Raw genomic sequence first — 20000 nt, forward strand, 5'->3', positions numbered from 1 at the left:
TCCTACAAAAAGTTCAATATAATTATAAAAACTCCAATCCCCTCATGCAAAATGACAATGCTTCCCCATTATAGGCAATACATATAAACTCATGACCCTTATCTTCTCGTTAGCAACTGGTCATATATTTCATCTTCACTAGCTGCTGATCCACACATTCTCCTTCACCGTATATTTTTACTGCATTTAATTTTTCTGCATCTGACCTTTGTCCTTTAACCCCTCTCCTGTTTTAAGTTTACATTTCAACCATCTACCCACACATGAGCTTTCAATCCTTTTTGCTCTCATAGTGTACATTTGTGAATAATATGCAAACTAGCAGAGTGTGATGTGTCTCATTATACTTGGAAAGTCATGGGAATGATCTCTTAGCAGAGCATGTTCTGCTTTTAATACTGCTCTCTCTGAATTTTTAAAACTGCAATAAAAAGTCAGCCAACCTACAGTTTACACAGTGTAATACCTTAAACCTCCTGCAGTGGAAGGCCTTGGGATATATGCAGGGCTGGTGCTAGCATTTTGGGGGACCCGGAGCAAGTTTCAAGGTCGGGGCCCAACCCAGGTGAATATGACCACATTGCTGTTACTCTCCCTTCCCTTTCAAGCTCACCCAACACCATTTAGTGATCACTGTATAGTGTTACTACAGTCAGACCACTACAAAGACTTGCACTGCCAGGATACACACATTAACTGGCATTTAGTACCAATGTTACATTATAACATGCCCCTGCACCACACCAAGGTAGAAATTTACAGAAATACATGCACACAGTGACTGGCATTTAGTAGAAATGTAGTTACATTATGACAGGCCTCTGTACACACTCACAGGGTAAAGACAGCGCTACAGCAAGACTGAACCAACACAAGACAAAGACAGCACTACAGCAAGACTGAACAGATACACCCACACATGATGAAGATGGCATTAACACCCAAACAGGCTCCCACACAGGACAGACACCCACAGAAGACAAAGACAGCACTATAGCAAGACTGAACACCCAGATTCCAACATTCAGGGCAGAGGCACCCACCCACACAGGACAGAGATATCCAAGACCAGGACAAAACTACAGCAAAACTGAACAAAGACCCATGCAAGATGACAGCACTGTAGCGAGACTGAAATATACAAGCTGCATTAGATAAGCTAACCCCATCACGCAAGACAAAGACAGCTACAGACATGGAGAACAGTCACACTTTGGGGGCACACAAGACAGCCATGGGACAGGCATAAAGAAGACTATAGACACAAGACATACAGGAGAAACACATGAGGGTTACAAAGACTGAGACAGACAGAATCAAACCCAAAGAGAAACAGGTGAAGTCAAAAAGCACCCAGCTAAGCTTGAAGTCTCACCTGACTCATTGATGAATGTAAGTATGCCTTTATGAGTTTCAGTTTAGAAAAGTTGTATTTTGCAGTAGCCACTGTAACAGGTGCAGCCAAATAAATGTGCAATGAAACATAAGTATTTATACAGATGTCTTGCAAGTGATTGCAAATGAAGAAATTTAACAGTCAGTGGTGATGATTCAGTATCATTCAAGAAAGGCTTTTCAGTTCGTGTCCAAGGTCAGTATTGTCAATGTCACAGTGACCATTTATCCTGTCAGTCAGTTGTTCTTTCAGAGCCTTGAACTGTTGGATCAATGCGTCTTCCACAACTTTACTCAAGGCTTTAATATTTGATAAGAATCCAAAGGCCTGAAAGCTGTTAAAACTGGTCAGTAAATGACTGTATTGTTGTGTGCAGCAGCATATTGACGTTGTCAAAGACAAAGCAAACTTTATTGTTATTCAGACTATACAACTTGTGCATCACTGAATGAAATTTCGTTACTCCATCTCAAGGTGGAAGCATTTCCACATATACACAATCTACAGTACAACAGCTACTATTGACATGACACACATTACTTTCTTAAGCTCTAACTGCTATACATATTGATTGCAAATACAGGAGACTTTTTCCACGGTATTGATTACTGCATAGCTGCCTTACAGCTTTTGGTTAGTGCACAAAAATGAATTTAAGACTCTTGGTGGAGTTACTGCACAGAAATATTATTGCACAGAAAATATAAGTTACTGTCATTGAAAGTTTTCAGCAGCCTTTTTTCAGAGTTCAGAGATCAACATGGTGTGGAGTTAGTGTAAGTTTAGTAATCTAATGGCCTGTGGGAAGAAGATCTTATTGAATCATGCTGTTTTGCATCTTATAGGTAAACAGTCCATGGGCACGGTGGGTAGTGTCTCATTATCTTGTTGGCCCTACTGAGACACCACAACAGGTATATTTCATGGATGGCTGAAAGCATGGTCCCAATTATTTTCTCTGCTACCCTAACCACTTTCTGGAGGGCCTTTTCATCTGAGGTGGAGCAATTACTGTACCAAGTTGCAATACTGTTGGTTAGCATACTCTCTATACTTCTGTAGAAAGTAGTAAGAATTGAAGAAGGGAGGTTTGCCTTCCTCATCTTTCACAGGAAATGAAGGTGTTGCTGTGCTTTCTTTACAATGGCAGTAGTATTAATGATCCATGTTAGGTCATCTGTGATTTGTACCCCCAGGAATTTCGTGTTTTCCACTTTCCCCACTATTTCACTGTGGATTGTTAGGGGTGAGTGCGTTTTATGTCTTCTAAAATCGATAATGATCTCTTTGGTCTTGTTAACATTTAGTGACAGGTTGTTGTTGCACCAGAAGGTGAGTTGACTAACGTCCTCCCTATAGGCTGTCATCATTCATCCATATGAATAATACTGTCACCCATCATTGCTAATGAGACCAGTGACAGTCGTGTTGTGTGCAGACTTGATGTGGTTCAAGTTAGGCTTGGTGGTGCAATCCTGAGTCAACAAGGTGAACAACAGAGGACTCAAAACACAGCCCTGAGGAACCCCCATGTTCATAGTGATGCTCTCGAAGGTGTTATTCTAACATGTACTGTCTGTGGTCTATCCATGAGGAAGTCCATTATCCAATTGCATAGAGGAGTGTTTATTCCCAGTTGGTCAAGTTCCTTTATCAGATGTTGGGGATCATTGTACTGAAGACATAGTTAAAGTCTATGAAATCTTGTTTTCCAGGTGGGTCATGGATTAGTGAAGCACCATTAGTATAGCATCTTCTGTGGAGCGGTTTAGTCTCTATGCAAACTGTAGTGGATCTAAGGATGCGGGAAGGTTAGATGTTATATGGTCATTGACCAGCCTTTCAAAACCCTTCAATACTACTAAAGTGAGTGCTATGGGGCAGTAGTCATTTACAGTTATCAGTGGAGACTTCTTAGGTATAGTTCTGAAGCATTAGAATACGATAGCCTGACTTAATGAAATGTAGATGTCTGTAAAAACTTGTGTTAGTTGGTCAGCACATTCTCTGAGCAGCCATCCCAGGATATTGTCAGGTCCAGCCACCTTCCTTGGATTTACCATTTGCAGGATTCTTCTGACATTGACAGGGTTGAGGTAGAGATGTACATCTGTTTGGTTTGTAGGGGCTTTCATTGCAGTTGTGTTATTTCTTTCCTCAAACCTATTGAAGAAGATGTTGAGCTTGCTGAAGATGTTGATATTGTCATCGCACTGTGCTGACATGGTCCTGTAGTCTGTGACAGATTGTATGCCTTGCCACAGTCACCTTGGGTCTTTGAGGTCACTGTAGTGGCTCTGGATCTTCTGACCATATGCCCTTTATACTGATTTTTTCCCTTGTTGAGGTTCGCTCTGTCTGACCTAAGGGCTTCCTTATCCCCCAACTTGAAGGTAGTGTTGCATGCCTTCAGGAGCTTATACACTTCTCTTATGAGCCAGGGCTTCTGTTTGGCTCATGTGGTGATGTTCTTGGTGACTGTCATATCATCCACACACTGGGATATGTATCCTAATACCGACTCTTCCAGGTTGGTATGCTGATCTACAGTGGCAGCTTCTTTGAACATATTCCATTCTGTGCATTCAAAGCAATCCTGAAGTGCAGAGATCACTCCTCTTGGTCAAACTCTTATTTCCTTCTTGGATGGTTTCTCTCTCATTAGTAATGGCTTGTAGGCTGGACTCTGGAGTCAGCACAATAGATAGATAGAGGGGCTTTGCCTTGAATGCCTGTTTGACATTGGTGTAGACCTGATCTATTATGTTGGCACCCCAGCATACCTCTCAGCCTCCAAGTCAAATAAACGGGAAATCAAAGGTGCTCAACACCAATCGACCCAAAAACTGTTAAAAGGAGCACCTTGGATGAAAGCACCAAGCTACAGAGTGTAATCCTTTTAATAATAAATCCACAGTAAGCACAATGAAGGGCAGACACATACACATAAACGCCCACAAGTTAAAAATGTGTTTTTGTCACAATAAAGACTACCTCAGATGAATGCATTCCCCCTAATGTGTGTTATTTATAGAACCAATAAACATTAATGAATCAGAAAGGAAAGTAAAAATTAGAATTTCTGAACACGACTATGACATTAGGAACGAGTGTACTAATAATGCCCTATATAAACACAAACTTGTATGTCAAGATGCTTGTTACCATTTTTTCTGTTAGAAGTAGTACCCAAGGACAGAAGAGGGGGCCTATGGGACACACGGATGGAATATAGAGAATTATTCTGGTAATTGACTTTAGAAGCTACTTAGTCTCTGGGTTTGAATGAAGCAGTATCACTGGCCCCTGTTTTTAAGTTAAGAGCAGCAAAGCTTTAATACAACTGTGAATTTTAATTTGGCCACTAGGTGGCACATCAGGTTAATATGAATGAATGAAAAGACTGCCTGAAGATTTTTGTCCCTTTGTTTTTTGCCTTATAGCCATTTACATTTATATAAATTATCTTCAAACACATTTTTAAAGTGTATTTTTTAAAGTGTGATATGTGTTATATTTTATGCACATTTTTTAAAGATTTTAACAGTTTAAACACACAGGTTTTGATATAAATGTTATTTATTTATTTATGTATGTATGTAAATCATAGGTTCATAGGTTGGTACTAGGCTATCGGCCCTAGGGCCTATGCAAGCCTAGCCATAACAATTCCCTGGATATTTCTTCCCACACTATTTACTACTTTAAATCAGTTTTTAAAGTGGGTTTATTAATTTCCCTGTTTGATTGGTTAATGTTTATTGGTTCTAATATAAATAACACACATTAGAAGGTATACATTCATTGGACGAAGTCTTTATTGTGATGAAAATGCATTTTTAACTTGTGGGCGTTTATGTGTATGTGTCTGCTGTTCATCATACTTACTGTGGATTTATTTTTAAAAAGGCTCATGTGGTGATGTTCTTGGTGACTGTCACATCATCCACACACTTGGATATGTATCCTACTACCGACTCAGTGTACTCTTCCAGGATGGTATGCTGATCTTAGAGCAAAAAATCTGGACAAAACCATAAATACAAGTGGTGCAAAGGCCCAAAACTAGGGACAATTTTTAAATATTGCTTTTACAAACTTAGAAAGTCGATAGAAAAACAGGTTTTGCATTAGCATGAATTTTCTGAAGGGTATGAAGTCTAAAACTAAAATGTCTGTCATTATTTTCTAACTTCAGTCTTTAATGATTTGTCACTAATTTGCCAGAAAACCATAATTTTATGAAAAATGGACCAAAGATATAAGGCAAAAATCTGGACATTCTGTGAAAATCTGTTCAGTTGAGAGGTATGACTCCAGTGGCAGTCTATATGTTGGTAATAGTGTAGTAGAACAGATTTCAGATTAGCCTGGTTAAAGTCACCCACTATGATATCTATACAATTAGGGTATTTTAGTTCTGCATTTCACTAATTGACTGGTAAAGTGTGGCCAATGCTTCATTTGTGTTTGCACTTGGAGGAATATAAGATGATAACACCTGAGAATTCTCTTGGCAGGTAAAAGGGTCTCCATTTTACTGTCATGAACTCTATGTTCACAGAGCAGTGGGTGGAGACTTTTTCACAGCTGGAGCACCAGTTGTTGTTACTGTAGATGCAAACTCCATCTCCCCTGGATTTTCCAATAATAGCCTGGATTCTGTCTGCTCTAAATAATGATAGCCTATCCATAAGAATAATACTGTCGTTCTACATGTAATTTTACCACTGGATCCTATACAGTCTCATCCTCTCCTTCATAGTCAAAGAAACACCTTACTTTCCTCTGCCTGTTTTCCTGAAATGTGGTGCCAGCATCCATTTCTTCTGTTATCTTGGAGGCTTCACCCATGGCATGTTGAAATCCTGTCTCTCTTTAATTCTTCAGCAAGTCCATAGTTGACTCCAGCACTTTGACTCATGTAGAAAGACCAACTGCTGGACTCTGCAGCACTTTATTTATACAATTTACCTCTCAGCACATTATACCAAACCATTAAATGTACAAGGAATTGATATGACATAAGTTCCAAGCAGAGAGCTCCCTTGCATGTTGATATCTTTTTCTCTTTAATCAATAAGCTCTTGGCAGAGTTGAGAATCAAACCTTGCACCTTATGCATGTGAGGCAAACACCTTAACCACTGTGTCAAATGGCTTTTTGCATCCTGTGGCATCAGTTGTATGTAAAGCTTCACCTACAGTATCCCCTGTAAGGCTTCCATGACTTCTTTCAACTGAAACTATACTTCCTTAACAGAGGCAATCTTTCATTCTCAGTGAATCTCAGAAAGTGGCTTCACAGTGACATTTGTGTCATTTCAAGATCTGACATTGCTTCATTGACACTGAACAGAGTATGGAAATATTCTGCAGACCTCCAAAGAAAGACACTGCCTGTACTGATGAGCGTGCCCCATCACACACTATAAGATTTAAAGTATGGCAAGAGTGTGGCATGTAAAAAGACCTTGAATCCATCTGTTTTTTATCTGGGTCTGCACTCAGATTTGTTTCCCTTTCATATTGCTGCCATTGTCATATTGTCTAGAGTCTGAAGAAGTGCTTCTATAAGTCCTGCTCCAGTTGTATCATTCACTGACACAAATGCCAGAAAGTGTTCCTCAACTTAGCTGCAGTCATTGAAATATCCACATACCCAACTATTATAGTCATTTGCTATTAATTGCTGATGTCTGTTGTGCAATCAAGAATCACTGAAAAGTACTTAGCATCTTTCACCTTCCTACAATGGTCCTTAAATTAGCATTTGCAATCAGCTGAAAATGTTATTCTGTATGTCCTTCTCAAGATAATGTTCCATTACTTCTTTATTCCTAATATGATGCAAATGTTCAGCCATAATGGAATCAAACTGTGACAAAAGCTACACTTGACCTAAGAAATTGCCATTGTCATAGGTGTACAGGGCATCACTCGTACCACAGAATGCCATGCTCTGTTCTGTTAGGTATCCTAACAGACCACGCCAGTGAGTTCTCTTTTTAAACCACTGCTTGTCTCCTGTCATCCATTTTCTGCCTACACTTTATTGTCCAGTTCCTTCTACTTCATCATGCATACTGCATGTTCTGGTGGTCAGTCATGGCTGTGTAAATCTTTGGATATTTCTCCAAGCTCTTTAACCACCTGAGCAGAGAAGATGGTTAGAATATCTAAATAATTTGTATGCAAAGCAAAATCAGTGATTCTGAAGAAGTTCGTCGTTACGGACGAAACCTAGGTTAATACGCACTGGTCTAATAAAGTTTTGGTTTTATAGTTGTCATGGTTGGATTTTGGACGAATTTCACTCAAAGTTTTATTTACACTCAAACGGTGTGATTTGAAGTTGGATTTTGCTGGTGTACATCTCCTTTGTTGGCTCAGTCTCCTGGTTTTCACATATTCACAAAACAGTGCATCATTTGACACTGAATATGTCAAACAAGTGTGTTTTGCTTTCTCCCCATTAGGCAGCATATCGAGATAGTTCTCCAGTGTAAATCTCTTCTGTTCATTGACTAGGAGCTATAGCCGCACCACTTGCACAGATTCATGATGGATGGCAGCTACCCTAAACTCATCCCTTATCAAGTCTGGCCAGGTTCCTAGATCCTCAAATGATACACCTGACACTCCCAGTAAGTCACAGGCCACATGTGTTGTAACAGAAGTATGAGCTCCTTTTCCACCAAACTCTGATGATCCTGACAGCACTTCTAAGGTCGAATCTGCATATGTTGACATCATTTCTCCCAAGGTAATGGCTGTAGGTTCACTGGAGGTAGCCTGTGTTGCAGCCAAGGAGTGTACACTTTCTATGGTAAGGATACTAGGATCACAGTGGACAAGCTCTACTGCAGGACCACTGTGTTGTCCTGAAGGCAGATATTTTGCTGAGTGTCCCTTCTTTAATGACCCACATAAAAGTTTCTTTCTGTCTCTTTTCATCCTCATTCTGCTGCTGCTGCTGAAGCTTTCTTTTTATCCTTCCTGACAAATTTATGAGCTTCACTTCTAACTGGGAATGGAAGTAAAGCAGAATTACTACACATGCAGACCTCAGGTCCTTTTGTCATAATGTTAATTAAAAGCACTACACTTCATGTACATGTTACAACACCACTTTCTTTAACCTACCCAGAGCTGCATAATATCAGCTTAAAGTCTGAAAAATGTTAGCATTCTGAACATGTTCACAGGATGATGTGATTTTCTAGATTACACAGAAACAAGTCCTATATGACAATAGTGGAATGTTACCCATCAGATTTACTTAATGGACTCACTGAGGCAAACCCTCAACTCTGTGGTGCCTGTTGCCACAATATGAGAAAACAAACCCCAGACTAGCCAACCAGTGTAAGTAACAAGTGTCTTAATTGTAAGCTCAAGCTGCAAACCTACAACCTTTTCCTTAACACATTGCCTGTGACACTTGCCTCCTCTGCTTACAAAATACAATCACTAATTATATGTCACTTTTGTGCATTACTCTCCAAGCATCCTTTACTGTATTGCACTATTACAAAAAGTCACAATAAATGGAAATAACCCTAGATGTATGGTCTATAACCAGGTAGCATTACCATCCCCTTTAGCACTACACCTTGATATGAAAGACAAGTTTTACAAAATGTAAATTTTCATGTCAACTTACTTTTATATCTCATTGGCACACATGACAGCAGAGTTAAGGCCTGACCACTGCAAAAAAAAATGCATTCAGTTTAAGCAGTGTGACAGCTTCAGTTTTTCTAAGTCAAAGAGCTACACAATCCATGGTGCAATGTACACCCAACAGGAGAAGTGATCACTTGATTCCCTCTTGCACTGTAGGCATAAAAACTGTTCTTTGCCTTGGACAGGGATTTAAAGACCAGCTCTTCAGATGTGTAACTTCCCCCTACCTTACATAACTGAAGAGCAGGTCCACAAAGCCCTGTCCAAAGCAAAGAACACAGCCTCTGTGGGACCAAATGACATCCCAGGTTGTCTCTCAAACAGTCTAAACATGAACTAGCATCACCACTAAGCACCCTTTTCAACCATAGCCTAACAACAGGCTTTGCTCCTGCAGAATGGATAACAGCTACAGTTATTCCCCTCCACCAAGGTGGCCTAGCAATAGACAGGAGGAATTACAGACCCATAAACTTGATCAGCCTAATCTGTAAGGCCATGGAACATATCATTATGGACCTCATAAATAAAGACATAGGTGACCTCCAAATCCTGGATCCTACCCAATTTGGCTTCATGAAGGGTAGATCCTGCCTGTTAAATCTGGTGGATTTCTTTGAAAGTGTGATCAAGACTATTGATATGACATAGCACACCTCAACTTGGCAAAGACTTTTGACACAATCCCACATTCAAGCATTACCGATAAACTTAGCAAACTGAATGCAAATCCCTTTGTTGTAAGATTGGTTGCCAACTGAATCACAAACTAGACACACACTATCAAAGTGGGTCTCCACATCAACTAGCAGAGCTGTTACCAGCAGGGTGCCATGAGGTCATTCCTGGGCCCCCTACTGTTTGGTACATACTTCTTAAAAGTTCAGGTCAAAAATAAAGGGTTGTGGCTGACCAGGGTTGCAGATGACTGCAAGCAAGGTGCAATCATTGAATCCCTAAATGATGTTAGTATACTCCAGGATGGTCTCACACAGACCAGCAACTGCTGTATTAGTCATGGTCTCAAATTGAATGCAAAGAAATGCATCATCATTCCCTTTGACACAAACAATGTCCCTTCACACTATCAAATCAGTAACAATACTTTAAGTACCCATGAAGCGATAAAGGACCTGGGATCACAGGTTGACTGTGACCTTAACTTCAACCATCATGTGTCTGTCATTGTAAGGAAAGGTTTCCACATAGCTCACTTGATTAGTAAAGACATTGCCTCGAGAGCAAAAGAAGTTATAACCCCCCTGTACTCGGCACTTATCAGCCCCATAATTGAGTATAATGCCCATTTGGTATGTACCATACTAAGCACCTACAGCAATTAGAGAGACCTCAGAGGTTTCTAACAAAGAAGATCAAGGGCCTTCAGCATGTGCCTTACATGGACTGACTAAAATCCCTGTCACTATGCTCTGTATCATATAGACTTCTTAGAGGAGACTTATGCCTGGCCTACAGAGCAACCCAAGACCCAAACCTAATGAACTTACTGCATATCTGTAAATCAAATGGGTCTAGGGCTACCCGTTACATGCTGGAGGGACAGATTAATCTCCCAGCAACTGCCATATCTTTGGAACAGGCTACCAGTTCATGTGAAACAGGGCACCTCTATGACACTGTTCAAGAGAAACCTGGATGAGTGGATGGGGTACCATAAATTCTTAATGCAGATAGCACCCACAACCCTCCTGGACATGGGAAGTCATCACTAAATACAATCTTGGGTGTTGACTAGTACCTGTACAGTATTACATTGGGTTGAAATGGCTAGGCTTAAAATGATCTCTGGGTCGATAGCCTAGTAATATCCTGTGATCCTATTAGAAATGAGAACCAGTAGGCAAAAGAACTAAAGTGTAGGCAGATAAATCAGAAAAATGGATTAGGTTCCAAAAATGTTATGCTAATACAACTGCAGGCATAAAAGAATGGGCAACTAATACTGAGCACTGTTCAAAAGGGCAAGCTATACAATAGGCAGAACTAAAATGACAGAATTTCTATTGACATCTGTTACTATTGTACTGCAGGAGAAAAAGACTGAAGAATGATCGTGACCAGTAGGCAAAAAACTTAATGATAAAGGTGCAAATCACAGAGTTTTAAGACAAATACCAAACACCAGAGGCAAACCTCAGCTTATTCTCCAAAATTATCCTCCTTTCATCTGCTCCAAACAGCCGAAGAGGCCCCCAAAATCTTAAAATATTGTTATTATAAGCTCACTGGAACAGATGACTAAAGTCTGGAAAGAGCAAATGGTTAGGTAAATGGTTAGGTAAAAAGTCACAAGAGGAGCACATTAAACTATAAGGCAAGAAAAAAATTATGGAGCAAAAACAAGACAATCCCAAAAACTATTCCCACTTTAATCACAAGCTTGCCAAAAATTAGGAATGTAGTGACACAATAACAGGCACTGTATAACATGTACAACATTTTCATACAGCTACCCACTACCTCTCAATCTCTTAGCATACAGTTCTGAACAAACCAAAATCATTGGTAGAACAAAGGAATAAAATCATAGCCTTGTTAGAAAACCTCATTTATGAGAGCTGTAACAGAAGTATCAGGTAAACATCTGGAGATTGACAGACATTCTCACAACCATTTCCCACCCCTTAGCACAAGAACTCTGGGCAAAAGCATAAAGAGGGAATGTATCATGCATTAAGTGGAGGATATGAAGTCCATTTTTGGATATGAAGTCCATTTTTCTAGTAGCGTCAGCCCTTTATGTCGTGCTACATAATCACATTTTTGTGAGCAAGGGAAAGATCAAAAGTATCAGGCAAATATTCTATAATATTTTCCCAGCCCTTATCCCCGACCTCTCATCACAATAATTATAGCAAACATAGCCAAAAATAAATGCAGAACAAATGCTTAACATCAGATATAGGTTAAAACATTGCTATGATAAACTTATAAAGGTACTAAAATAGCAGGGTTTACATTAGCATGTATTGAAACATCAGTACATTCTGTAGAATTCTTACAGCCCCTACCTTTCAATGCCTCAGCACAATAATTCCAGATGAGGTTAAAACAAAATAAAACACAAGGCAAGGGTGTAATATTAGGGATTTAAAGCAATGTGCTTATGGATTAATAAATGTGGTAGAACAAATTTTGCAGTAGCACATATTGCATTAAACCATATTTTAATGAGGAACAGACCAAAAATACCAGGCAAATATCTAATTGTATGACATTCTCACAGCCCATACACCCTCCTAATGTCTCAGCTTAACAATGCCAGGCAAAGTAAAAAATAACTGCAGAACAAAGGCATAACATCAGAGATAGTTTTAAACATTGCTGTTATAAATCTGGATGAAACAAAAACATGACAAGACAAAGGCATTACCTTAAGGATTTGAAATACTGGGCTTATGAACTATTAATGGACTATTAACAATGCTAGAACAACAGATTTTACAGTAGCACACGTTGTGTGACCCCCCACTTTTGATGTGGAACAGAACAAAAATACCAAATATCTGGACATTGTGCAACATTCTCAGAACCCCTAACCCTCTTCTAACATCTCAGCTTAAAAATTCTGGACAAAGCTAAAAATAACTGTAGAATAAACACATAACATCAGGGATAGTTTAAAACATTGCTATGATAAACATAGAAAGACACTAGAATAAAACGTTTGCATTAGCATGCGTTAAAACATCAATGCATTTTACAGAATTCTCACAACCCCCCCCCCCCCATGTCACAGCACAATTCTGGATGAAGTAACAAAATAAAAATAAGACAACAGTGTAACAATAGGGATTTAAAACAATCTGATTGTGGGCTAATAAAGATGCTATGATAACAGATTTTGCAGTAGATTGCATTGCATGACCCCCAATTTTTTATTGAGAAACAGATAAAAAAAAATGGTAGGCAAACATCTGAGCATTGTGCAACATTCTCACAATCCCTAACTCCCCCTGACCTCTCAGCAGACTAATTCCAGACAACACAAAAAATAATCATAGAACAAAAGCATAGCATCAGGGATTGTTGTAAACATTGCCGGTAAACATAAAACAATACTGGCACAACAGGGTTTGCACTAGTATATAATAAAAACAATATCTGTTCATTCTGCAACATTCTCACAACCACTGCCCCTGATACCAATCAGTCAGCACAATTGTAGGTAAAGCAAAAATAAATGAATGGACATTCTTATGCAAGATGGCCTAAGAATCTGGACATAATTATAGACAAGTCTCCCTTTCTCAATCGCTTGGCAGAATTCTGGACAAAAGTCAAATAAAACTGTTACAGCCACAGCCCATTTCACCCAATCCTCTTAATACAAGAACTCTCCACAAAAAGTAATACAAACATCTTACTAGGTTTTCTCAACCCCCCCCATGCAAAAAACAAAGTTAAAAAAGACAGCAACTTACCTTTTATCAGTTGATAGAAGACTGCTACTAATCCTCTGCCCCTCTTCACAATTGTAGACTGATCCACTACTTGCTTCCCCTCAACACAGACCAGACCAGTTCAGTCCTTTTAAGTTACCCTTAAAAAGAACGTTTTACAGATTTTTTAAAAATTGCCCTTACAAGAGTAGTTCAAAATGCAACTCCTTCACTTGTCCCACAGTCGCTCCTAGAAAGCTTGAATCCTCTTGCCAGTAATTCACAGAAATAATTCAACAAAGCAAACCCCTCTCTTGAAAGACAAGAAGAGAAGCAATAATTGCTACATAAATGGCTTTTTAAAGCCACTTGACACAAGAAGTGATTTACAGGGACCAGTTAGGTCCTTGCTACATCACTTCCATGTTGAAAAAAAAAAAAGAAACAAACAACTTACTTCCCTGGCTGCTGCAACTAATCAGGTCCACTGCTTCACTGCAGTGGACCTGACTCAGTACAGCTTACAGGCAAGTCAAAAAAATAAAGATTAGAATGTGCTGGTGGTGCTTGAATCATGTGGTGATATCATGCAGCTGAGCAAACATCCAGGGGCTGGGCAAGGACGGGAGGAGAAGGATAAACCCACAGCTGCATGTTGGGGCCCTTGTACATGAGGAGATAATAAGGAACTCTCAGTGGCTCTGGGTTCAGTGGGTGCCTAACACCAGCTATAGATATATGGAAATTACCCCTTAATGACATGCAGTGTTTTAGCTAAATGGCTTCTTAAGAACTACTAATATCCAAATGCTTTAAAATAAGGATCTGCTCAAAACTAATGCCCAAAACACAGAACAATGAAAAACTAAACTGTAACAATTTTTTGCAGGGGATCAAACCACTTCTGCAGCCTCCAGTATGGAAGTCAACCCCCATACAACTTAAATATACCAACTCTGCAGGTTGCACAAACATGAAGAAGAAGAAATAACAGCTGATGCACACATAGAAACCACAGCAGTAATTGTCAGTGGAAAAGAACTATTGCCATTTAATTTTTGGTGATTTGTGTCCCAGGTACCTGATAACTGGAAATCAATAATTTGGAGAGGTGTAGAGAAGCTGAGAGTTAGGGCAGTGAGAGATGGAAGTCTTATATTATTAAATTCATTGTAGTGATACTGGTTCACCATATACTTTTTAATAACAGTAAGCTGTTGTCAAATGCCATAACCCTATGTATACAGAAGATCTTAAGGTGCTATGTGGTAAAAATAACTACAACTTATTTATCCTTAATCAGCTATAGTACAAGATATGGTTATAGTGTGAAATAGTGACTTCTTAGCTGAGTTTAGATTATTATTATGACAGGACCTTGTGGCTAAGATAATGACCACAGTTATTAATAAAGATTTATTTTATTATCCTTAAAATAAGAAGTCTGATAAGAGATGGAGAGCCATACCTCAGTAATGGTAATGGGAAGGGAAAGATTATTGTACCAGGAATGACTGGTGAGTAAGTGATTTTCTTTATTTATTGGACAGCAATAAATTGCTCTTATAATCACAAGATTAATTTATGATTTTAACTCACTTTACCATAATCTGCTACTTAGTAGGTGATTCCAAAACCTAACAGAACTGTCTTAAAGCTGCGGGTTAGCAGCTTATGATTCCAAGCATCTATCTAAAGTCAGTGAATGGTGGGTTTCTATATCAGATTGACTGCAAATAAATGTTTGTAATCATAAGATGCTAACTTGCACTTAATGCAAGCTCCACAGCACAAGTCTGACTTTGATAAGGCTGCAAGACAAGTTATTGCAGATTAAATCAGCATTGGATGTTTGAGAGAAGATGTTAGGAGGCCTGCCTGAAATGGATATCTAGCCATGTAAAACTGTCAAGATATTAAAGATCTGCATGTTACCAGATTGATGAGTGTGTAAAGTTTAGCATTTGCTGTTGTGTTTCCAATGTGCAGGTATACCTGAAAAAGAGAGGTTTGCAAACTAATTGCAAACAGCTGTCTACATTACTACACGTATTTGAAAATCTGAATGTGTATTGTTATTATAAAGATGTGCATGGTATATAAAAGCATTTATTTATTTCTGTAGTGTAGATGATATATTTGTAAACAAGTACTGAGAGACCAAGGGTGGAGGTAACAGATGGCTGCAGTGTAAATATGTGTTATTTCCTTAAAAAGTGCCTTCTCTTTGTTTGGGTTTTTACATGTACTTTCATGGCATGAACACTAAATGAGCAGTAAAAATAAGTAAAACATGCTAATGTAAATGTTATATAGCATACCACTGAGCAGCTGGTTTTCATGATCAAAGGAAAAGTGTTTGCGCATGTCAGATGCACATTTCTACTCCTTTTCCTGTTTGCTCATAGTTGTGCAGTGAGCAAACATGAGCCTCTCACTCACTGATAAAACTATGAGAGTTCTTAGTACTAAGTGTATGAAACACACCTGCTACTTAGCTGACTCTATGGCAGCAGGTGTAAATACATTGACACATTTCCTTTGGAGCCCAAATGATATAGAGTTTGAATCTAGATGTATCTAATAGTGTTAAATATGCATTGATAATGCAATGAAATAATTCTTTATTCTACATGCACTGTATGTTATCTTAGTGTAGCCTGTTTAAGCAGCATTGCATGGAAGTAACCACACTACTGAAAAGCCGTTCACCATTTCTTGGTATTGGTGCCCTATGCAAAACTAGGACTCCATTGTTTTTTTTTTAATTATGTGTGTTGTATGTGATTCCATTTTTAGACAAGCCTTGGGATTCATGAAGCTCTGCGCAAGGCCGGCGTTAGGCTTGCGCCGACCGTGCGGCATGGAGATGGCACAGTAGCACCATATGCATATTAATTTAGGCATGCTGCCACCACATCCATGTGCATAGGAAATGTGCACGAGTGCATGGGGCATGTCGAAGCGCCGCTTGGAGGTGTGGACATGTCGGCTGTTTATGTGCAACCTAAAATGCTGAATATTACAGCCTGCCTGCAATAATAATCCCACCTGTCAGTGTCCATGGATACTGAAACGTATGCAAAGCATGCAAGACAGTTCTTGCGAACACAAAAATAAGAAGCAAACATAAATGCACGTAGCCGAATATTGAGTCCCCATCCCTCAAACAAATGACATTTAAATCCCCTTGCCCATATTCTAATGCAGTGTTGATAGTTATACCAAGTGGAAGTGAAACACATCGTGTTAGCGTGCCACCAATAGCTAAGTCTAGCCCAATGGTCAGGGTTACCACCTGTCCCACATTGTGAGGGACAGTACCCATCTGGGCAGTTGTGTCCATACCAAAACCATTATAAATGTAAAATATCCTGCAACCATATGACATAATTATGTCCCACATCTCATGTAATAGTCACATACAATAGTTATTTCCATATGCAACATACCTACATGTTACAAGAAATAGAATAAGCAAGTAAACGAAACAGAAGAAGCATCTAAACTGCTACAACAATAAGCTTACATTTAGTCATAAAACAAAAGTACTATCCGTTATACTGACCGTGGGTATGTGTTGGCCTTTAAAATCTGATGTGTGTCCGGAATATATCCCATCCTGGCCATATGAAAAGGTGGCAACCCTACCAATGGTCAGAGCATTCAGCCAAAATCTGTCCATTTGTGGTCCAAGCCGTCCTTGTCAGGATGTGTCAAAGATGAACAGGTATTACCCGGGTCTACCTACCATGTCATGAAATATAAGTATTTGCGTGTACCTATGTGCCTGATGTACAGCATGTGGAAGGTGAAAAATGCTAGGCTAGTCCTCACAATCATACAGGTACCAGAGATATGTAGTGTAATGCAATGTGTTCCCTTGACCGTGCCATGGGCCATCAACCAGAGAAGGGATGGATGGAGTGTGTGGAATATGGGTGTGGGGGGGGGTGTAATAATCCACAAAGGGGAGACTGTGTTGGATGCACAATAGGTGAACTGGAGGCGTATGAGGGAGCAGTGGGTGAATCAGAAAGAAACACAAAGAACAAACATACACATCCGCAATGCAACCTGACAGGCCATATTGTAGATCACAATCACACAAACATATGAATATTAAAATGTGCGATACACATGTACAGAAACGTCACCGGCACATACCCACATAATGGTCTGGACAGAACTGAGCCATCCAACTACAACACCCCTAAATGCATAATTGAATACCCATCATCCCCTCTACAGCACACAACCACCCCCATTCCTGAACATCCACCAAATCCAGCCATACTCGGGCTACTAGCTTGAAGCAGCCATATCTGCACATAGTGACCACTACTCATATCTAGTAGGCAGTGTCACCCTAGGCAGTGTCAGGATTGCAAACTATATATCCCTTGCATGCAAAACCCTATCACATTTTCGTAAATCCCAAAAAATCAAAGGTTATTGGCTTGTTCAATTTTTGGATATCCCTCATGGGATAAGTATCCTGTGTAAACATCAGACTTGGTATCACGACACGATGTCCAGTCCTGTAAACATCTGGACACAAGTTGTATGTGCAGTAGTGGTTCACAAGACTGCTCAGTCTCCAGCTGGTCATGCAGAACCTACTACCCGGGATCAAACACCTGACCATGATGCACGGCTCCCCACATGAATTATCGAGAAAATATACTTTACACATTCGCATAGTGGCAGTTGGATATAGGGTGATTAAGGCGCTGACGTAAGCAGGGTACCTCCTGTCCCACTTTGTGAGGGACAGTCCCTGTTTGGGTATGTGTGTCTTGACCAAGAATGATACAATGGCAAATGTCCTGTGATTGTAGGAAATAACTATGTACCATATTTCATGTAACAGTTGCCTAAAACAGTTATTTCTGTATGTAAAATACATACAAGAAACAGAATAAGCAACTAAACTGCTACAAGAATAAGCTCTCATGTAGGAAAATAATTAAAGTTCTAAACCCTGTACTGACCATGGGTATGTGTTGGCCTGAAAAATCTGGTGTGTCCCGAATATATCCCATCCTGGACATATGAAAATGTGGCAACCCTACCAATGGTCAGAGCATTCGCACAATAACTTGCCAGCCTCTTAATCCCTCCTAAAACCAGTGACCTTCAGAAGAAAAGTGTTGAATGGCACTTGAATGAATAATGACAATAATTAAGAGTAATAGACGCTTTTAACTTCAGAAAATAAGTATTAATACATATGCTCTGAATCTGTCAACACGTTTCAAGTTAATAGTACTAATATTGTAAAAGTGTCCGTGATTGTCCCTGATTTGTCCTTGCATTGTCCCTGTTGAAATTAGTCCCTCAGTGGTTGAGAGGTCCGTACACATATGTACACTAACCAACTGTCAAATTTGTTGCCAGTACTGTTGAATACCTGTAGTGAAGTCATATATCCTAACTGCCATCCATGCGGAATGTACCACGGATGGTGTAGTGGTTAAATCGGTGACTAATGTGTTTCCATTTCTGGGTCCAAGCCATGTAAGGGCCACTAATTTTATGTGATGGACAGAATAATATCCTTTGGATATAGGGAGGTAAAGGCAGCGGGGATGCGCAGTGGACATTCAACTGCATGGAAAATATAAATAGGTATGTAGGTGTATATGTATGTACAGACAGATAGATCGATATGTATATATATATATATATATATATATATATATGGGTCTACTTCTATTCACCAACATCCCATTTCACTGAAACCCATTTCACTGACAGCCTCATTTCGTAATCAGGGCAAAACCTGGATTTGTTGTAATATATATTGTCAATGAAATGAGCTGTCAGTGAAATGGGTTTCAGTGAAATGGGATGTTGGTGAATAGAAGTAGACCCATATATATATATATATATATATATATATATATATATATATATATATATATGAATGAATATGGTCACAATAAAGCATTCGCAACAAATGTGAAGAGAAACACCAGTGGAATCCCCACCACCACGTATTATGTAGTGCCGACATAATAATCTGGTCAGAGGTGTCCACACCCCTGGGTCTGTAAACACAGGTAGAAAGTTAACATTCAGACTAACTCTGTCCACATGCTAATTCTGACTTTTAAACAGGTACAGGGCAGTTCTAGTCCTCAATCGGACAAGCCTAAACCCGGATGACCACATGAACACCCTGACAATCAAACACATGTATGTGCCAGGACTATAAGCTTTGGAGTTCTGAATATCCTTGGAGTGAGTAAATATGCAACATGGGTCCAAAGCAGTAGGGAATAGGGAATGTCGCATGTGTAGTAGTGTGGTTTTCCCAGCAGGAGAATGGATGCCTGCTGTGTAAGTGAAGCGTTGAGGCATATGTTAGGGTAGCTATGAACCATGGGTATACATATAAATGAAGCAGAACACCAATAGTGTAGTGGTTAGAGCATCCGCCTAACGTAAAGGCATTCTCGGTTGAAGTACGACTATAGCACATATCATTTTCTTGTGGAATGAATGTCA

The 20000-nt window shown here is 39.5% G+C and overlaps 1 protein-coding gene across 1 annotated transcript in view; it reads right to left on the minus strand.

Moving 5' to 3' along the window:
- LOC122808672 (asialoglycoprotein receptor 1-like) overlaps nucleotides 1-20000 on the minus strand; it is a 963364-nt gene that overhangs the window by 64981 nt on the left and 878383 nt on the right. The window lies entirely within an intron of this gene.

The sequence above is a fragment of the Protopterus annectens genome, chromosome 8.part0 (genome assembly GCF_019279795.1).
Source record: "Protopterus annectens isolate FY-2018-M chromosome 8.part0, PAN1.0, whole genome shotgun sequence".
NCBI lineage: Eukaryota > Metazoa > Chordata > Ceratodontiformes > Protopteridae > Protopterus > Protopterus annectens.